The following is a 6361-nucleotide window of genomic DNA, read 5'->3' on the forward strand; positions in this document are numbered from 1 at the left end:
GGCTCAGACACGAGACGTATGTGGCATGGTCTACAGACAATAAKGGACTACAAAGGGAAAACCAGCCACGTCTCGGACACCGACGTCTTGCTTCCGGACAAGCTAAACACCTTTTTCGTCCGCTTTGAGAATAACACAGTGCCACCYATGCAGACCGCTACCAAGGACTGTGGGCTCTCTTTCTCCATGGCCAACGTGAGTAAGACATTTAAGTGTGTTAACTCTRGCAAGGCTGCCGGCCCAGATGGCATCCCTAGCCGCGTCCTCAGAGCATGCGCAGACAAGCTGGCTGGAGTGTTTACGGACATATTCAATCTCTTCCTATTCCATCTGCTGTCCCCACTTGNCTGGAGTGTTTACGGACATATTCAATCTCTTCCTATTCCATCTGCTGTCCCCACTTGCTTCAAGATGTCCACCATTGTTCCTGTACCCAAGAAAGCAAAGGTAACTGAAGAAAATGACTATCGCCCCGTAGCACTCACTTCTGCCATCATGAAGTGCTTTGAGAGGCTAGATCTACCTTATCACCTCTACCTTACTTGATACCCTAGACCCACTTAATTTTGCTTACGGCCCCAATAGATCCACAGATGATGCAATCGCCATTGCACTGCCCACTGCCCTATTCCCATCTGTACAAGAAGAATTCCTATGTAAGAATGCTGTTCACTGACTATAGCTCAGCATTCAACACCATAGTACCCTCCAAGCTCATCCTTAAGCTCGGGCCCTGGTTCTGAACCCCGCCATGTGCAACTGGGTCCCGGACTTCCTGACGGGCCGCCCCCACGTGGTGAAGGTAAGAAACAACACCTCCACTTTACTGATCCTCAACACAGGGGCCCCACAAGGGTGCTTGCCTCCTGTATTCCCTGTTCACCCATGACTGCGTGGCCACGCACGCCTCCAACTCAGTCATCTAGTTTGCAGACGACACTACAGTAGTAGGCCTGATTACCAACAATGACGAGACAGCCTAAAGGGAGAAGGTGAGGGCCCTGGGAGAGTGGTGGCAGGAAAATAACCTCTCACTCAACGTCAACAAAACAAAGGACCTGATCGTGGACTTCAGTAAACAGCAGAGTGAGCACACCCCTAAACACATCGATGGGACCTCAGTGGAGAAGGTGGAAAGCTTCAAGTTCCTTGGTGTACACATCGCTGATGATCTGAAATGGTCCACCCACACAGACAGTGTGGTGAAGAAGGCGCAGTAGCACCTCATCAACCTCAGGAGGCTGAATAAATGTGGCTTGGCTCCTAAAACCCTCACAAACTTTTACAGATGCACAATTGAGAGCATCCTGTCGGACTGTATCACCACCTGGTATGGCAACTGCACCGCCCGCAACCGTAAGGCTCTCCAGAGGGTAGTGAGGTCTGCACAACGCATCACCAGGGGCAAACTACCTGCTCTCCAGGACACCTACACCACTCGATGTCACAGGAAGGCCAAAAAGATCATCAAGGACAACAACCACCCGAGCCACTGCCTGTTCACCCCGCATAGGTATTCCTCTTGTCCAGATGGGTTAGGGCAGTGTGCAATGTCATTGCGATTGCATCATCTGTGGACCTATTGGGGCGGTAAGCAAATTGGAGTGGGTCTAGGGTGTCAGGTAGGGTGGAGGTGATATGATCCTTGACTAGTCTCTCAAAACACTTCATGATGACAGAGGTGAGTGCTACGGGGCGATAGTCATTTAGCTCAGTTACCTTAGCTTTCTTGGGAACTGGAACAATGGTGGCCCTCTTGAAGCATGTGGGAACAGCAGACTGGGATAAGGATTGATTGAATATGTACAGAAAACAAACCAGCCAGCTGGTCTGCGCATGCTCTGAGGACGCGGCTAGGGATGTCGTCTGGGCTGTCAGCCTAGCGAGGGTTAACACGTTTAAATGCTTTACTCACGTTGGCTGCGGTGAAGGAGAGCCCGCATATTTTGGTAGCGGACCGTGTCGGTGGCCCTGTATTGTCCTCAAAGCGAGCAAAGAAGTTGTTTATTTTGTCTGGGAGCAGGACATCGTCGTCTGCGACGGGGCTGTTTTTTTTTTGTCGTCCGTGATTGACTTTAGACCCTGCCACATACAGTGGGGCAAAAAAGTATTTAGTCAGCCACCAATTGTGCAAGTTCTCCCACTTAAAAAGATGAGAGAGGCCTGTAATTTTCATCATAGGTACACTTCAACTATGACAGACAAAATGAGAAAAAAAAATCCAGAAAATCACATTGTAGGATTTTGAATGAATTTATTTGCAAATTGTGGTGGAAAATAAGTATTTAATAAGAATCATGTAGTAACCAAAAAAGTGTCAAACAAATCAAAATATATATTTATATTTGAGATCCTTCAAAGTAGCCACCTTTTGCCTTGATGACAGCTTTGCACACTCTTGACATTCACTCAACCATCTTCATGAGATTGTCACCTGGAATGCATTTCAGTTAACAGGTGTGCCTTGTTAAAAGTTAATTTGTGGAATTTCTTTCCTTAATGCATTTTAGCCAATCAGTTGTGTTGTGACATAAAGACCAAGTCCATATTATGGCAAGAACAGCTCAAGTAAGCAAAGAGAAACAACAGTACATTATTACTTAAAGACATGAAGTTCAGTCAATCTGGAAAATGTCAAGGACTTTGCAGTCGCAAAAACCATCAAGCACTATGATGACACAGGCTCTCATGAGGACCGCCACAGGAAAGGAAGACCCAGAGTTACCTCTGCTGCAGAGGATAAGTTCATTAGAGTTACCAGGCTCAGAAATGGCAGCCCAAATAAATGCTTCACAGAGTTCAAGTAACAGACACATCTCAGCACCAACTGTTCAGAGGAGACTGCGTGAATCAGGCCTTCATGGTCGAATTGCTGCGAAGGAACCACTACTAAAGGACACCAATAAGAGACTTGCTTGGGCCAAGAAACACGAGCAATCGACATTAGACTGGTGGAAATATATACGTTGGTCTGGTGAGTCCAAATTGGAGATTTTTGGTTCCAACCACCGGGTCTTTGGGAGACGCAGAGTAGGTGAACGGATGATTTTTTTGAGATTCAAGTTATATATGGGAATCAGTTAATGTAAATTAATGAATTAGGCCCTAATCTATGGATTTCACATGACTGGCAGGGGCGCAACCATAGGCCTGGCAGGGCATAGGCCCACATACTTCGGAGCCAGGCCCACCCACTGGGGAGAATGAGTTTTTTCAGAATGAGTTTTTCCCCACAAAAGGGCTTTATTACAGACAGAAATACTCCTCAGTTTCATCAGCTGTCCGTGTGGCTCAGATGATCAGGTGAAGAAGCTGGATGTGGAGGTCTTGGGCTGGTGTGATTACACATGGTCTGCAGTTGTGAGGCGGGTTGGACATACTGCTGATATTTTTATAAATAAATAAAACGTTTTAGATTAGGTTAAAGGTTACATTAGGGGAAGGGTTATATAAAAGTAGAGGTTAGGTTTAGAGCAGGTGTTACTAACATGCTTAAGCAGTTTAAATCGTAAGATATTGAATGTTGTTAATTTAGTTAAATGCTCATGTTGTCCGTGATGAGATTCAAACTCAACAAACTTGGGTGCAGACCTTGCTTATATGCTAACCCATCCACCCCAACCAACCACCATACTTTAGTTTTTTGCTTAAGTAACCATCTTCTTATTAAATCATACTAAACAGCTGCAAAGTCAAATACCATTATATTATAGCTCCTACAAGGCAAGTCAACTCCTCTCATATCTCGACAGCCAACACATCTCGTTGCTAATCAGAAACTAAATTGTTCATACTCACTTGTGTAGTCATGCATCAACTCCCTTGCTATCATTAGATGCTGTAGATATGCTATCACCTTTGGGCGTTTAAGTATGCAATTGAAGTTGAGAAATTACAACACTTAGGTTGGAGATCATTAAAACTCGTTTTCAACCACTCCGCAAATTTCTGTTAACAAACTATAGTTTTGGCAAGTCGGAGACCTCTACTTTGTGCATGTTTACAACAGATTATTTCACTTATAATTCAACTGTATCACAATTCCAGGGGGTCCAAAGTTTACATACACTAAGTCGACTGTGCCTTTAAACAGCTTGGAAATTCCAGAAAATATGTCATGGCTTTAAAGCTTCTGATAGGCTAATTTACATAATTTGAGTCAATTGAAGGTGTACCGTGATGTATTTCAAGGCCTACATTCCAAACTCAGTGCCTCTTTCTTGACATCATGGGAAAATCAAAAGAAATCAGCCAGACCTCAGAAAAAGAATTGTAGTCCTCCACACGATCTGGTTCATCCTTAGGAGAAATGTTCCAAAGGCCTGAAGGTACCATGTTCATCTGTACAAACAATAGTACGCAATATAAAAATCATGGGAACCACCACCATCATATCTGCTCAGGAAGGAGACACTTCTGTCTCCTAGAGTATAACTTACTCTTGGTGCGAAAAAGGAAAATCAATCCCAGAACAACAGCAAAGACCTTGTGAAATGCTGAGGAAACAGCTACAAAAGTATCTATATCCACAGTAAAATGAGTCCTATATCGACATTAACCTGAAACCATTAGCAAGAGAAAGCCACTGCACCAAAACCATAAAAAAGCCAGACTACGTTGCAACTGCATATGGTACATAAGATTCATACTTTTTGGAGAAATGTCCTCTGGTCTGATGAAACAAAAATAGAACTGTTTGGCCATAATGACCATCGTTATGTTTGGAGGAAAAGGGGGAGGCTTGCAAGCCAAAGAACACCATCCCAACCATGAAGCATGGGGGTGGCAGCATCATGTTGTGGGGGTGATTTGCTGCAGGAGGGACTGGTGCACTTCACAAAATAGATGGCATCATGAAGTAGGAAAATTATGTGGATATATTGAAGCAACATCTCAAGACATCAGTCAGGAAGTTAAAGCTTGGTTCCAAATGGGTCTTCCAAATGGACAATGACCTCAAGCCTACTTCCAAAGTTGTGGAAAAATGGCTTAAGGACAACAAAGTCAAGGTATTGGAGTGGCCATCACAAAGCCCTGACCTCAATCTTATAGAAAATTTGTGGGCAGAACTGAAAAAGTGTGTGTGAGCAAGGAAGCCTGCAAACCTGTCTCAGTTACACCAGCTCTGTCAGGAGGAATGGGCCAAAATACACCCAACTTATTGTGGGAAGCTTGTGGAAGGCTTCCTGAAACATTTGACCCAAGTTAAACAATTTAAAAGCAATGCTACCAAATACTAATTGAGTGTATGCGATCTTCTGACCCACTCGGGAATGTGATGAAAGAAAATAAAGCTGAAATAAATCATTCTCTCGACTATTATTCTGACATTTCACATTCTTAAAATAAAGTGGTAATCCTACATTTTTATATATTTTTTTACCTAGGCAAGTCAGTTAAGGACAAATTCTTATTTTCAATGACGGCCTAGGAACAGTGGGTTAACTGCCTTGTTCAGGGGCAGAACGACAGATTTTTACCTCGTCAGCTCAGGGATTCGATCTTGCAACCTTTCGGTTACAAGCCTATCGCGCTAACCACTAGGCTACCTGCTGCCCCAAACTGACTTAAAACAGGGATTTTTTTATTAGGATTAAATGTCAGCAATTGTGAAAAACAGAGTTTAAATGTATTTGGCTAAGGTGTATGTAAACTTCTGACTTCAACTGTATGTGCGTGGGATAGGACTGTTCCTTCTCACTTCATCTGACCTGACCTCTGGCCGAATTCTTCACTCCTCCCTAACACACGACTGTCCTACCTTATCAGTGACTAAAACCAGACTGTTGCCCTTTGCCTCCCTCTTTAGGAGCCATGAGATTTAACAATACCATGTTTTGACAGAATGTKAACTTTTTGCACTCCCTCTTCCTCACTCAGTTACTTTCCATACACCTAGTTATTACACCCCTTCCATTGACCCCAACYTATATATTCCTTATACATGTAAAGTAATCAATAAGTTATAGTATGGTAACAGTAATAAGTATATTTCAAGCAATAACCCAACAATATCATACTAATTTGAGTGTCCGGATTAACTTTTACTATCTAGTCTATGAGACCAGGCTGACCTATGAGGCATGTATGAGTGTGTCATCTATATCCCACTGGGCACAGATGTCAGTTCAACATCTATTACACGTTGGTTCAACGTAATTTTAATTGAAATGACGCGAAAACAATGTTGATTCAACCAGTGTGTGCRCAGTTGGATGACTCTGAATTCACTGTAGTTTGACCTGACAGAGAGAGAGCAAGGGGTCCGGTTGAATAATGATGGATGTTCTATAGTAGGCATATGATGGAAAGTCCAAGTACAAATTGTACTGTTAAGTTAGAAAAGCGGTTCTTTCCAAAA

The sequence above is a fragment of the Salvelinus sp. IW2-2015 genome, linkage group LG25 (assembly GCF_002910315.2).
Source record: "Salvelinus sp. IW2-2015 linkage group LG25, ASM291031v2, whole genome shotgun sequence".
Lineage (NCBI taxonomy): Eukaryota > Metazoa > Chordata > Actinopteri > Salmoniformes > Salmonidae > Salvelinus > Salvelinus sp. IW2-2015.